Raw genomic sequence first — 478 nt, forward strand, 5'->3', positions numbered from 1 at the left:
CCGGGGTCGGCGCCGCTGCTCCAGCCCTTGCCCGGGCTCCCAGCACCGACGGGTGATGCTCACCCAGCAGCATCCAGCATCAGCACCCAGTGGCCGGGGAAGAGAGGGATGATCCAGGATTGGAGCTACACAGGAGCCCAATGCATGTAAACACAGCCCTGGGTCCCCATCATGCCCCAGCTGGGCTCAGGGCACTCGGCTCCATGGGTGGGTTGGTCCAAGGGACACTCAGTCCCTCACGACAACACTCTCAGCTCCCTTCTGGCACCTCACAATAGGGCTGGGTGCTCGTCCTTCCCTGCTGAGGCCACACGTACCCCACGGATGTCCCTCCTATGTCCCCATGGGGCTGGCAGCGCTGATGCTGCAGACGGGGCCAGGTTACCCAGCAGTGGGAAGCCTCCAAGCGATCTTCTGCCTGGCTGCAGGATCGCAGCCTCAGTGCGGACCCGCAGCCTGGGCAACCATCCACACACTG

At 64.4% G+C, this 478-nt stretch overlaps 1 protein-coding gene across 1 annotated transcript in view; it reads right to left on the reverse strand.

The window, feature by feature from the left end:
* The window catches only part of LOC104407605 (ras-related protein Rab-26-like), a 22185-nt gene that overhangs the window by 1752 nt on the left and 19955 nt on the right, over window positions 1-478 (reverse strand). The gene's annotated exons all lie outside the window — the stretch shown is intronic.

This window comes from Nestor notabilis, unplaced genomic scaffold, assembly GCF_000696875.1.
Source record: "Nestor notabilis isolate BGI_N333 unplaced genomic scaffold, ASM69687v1 scaffold19126, whole genome shotgun sequence".
Taxonomy (NCBI): Eukaryota; Metazoa; Chordata; class Aves; order Psittaciformes; family Psittacidae; genus Nestor; species Nestor notabilis.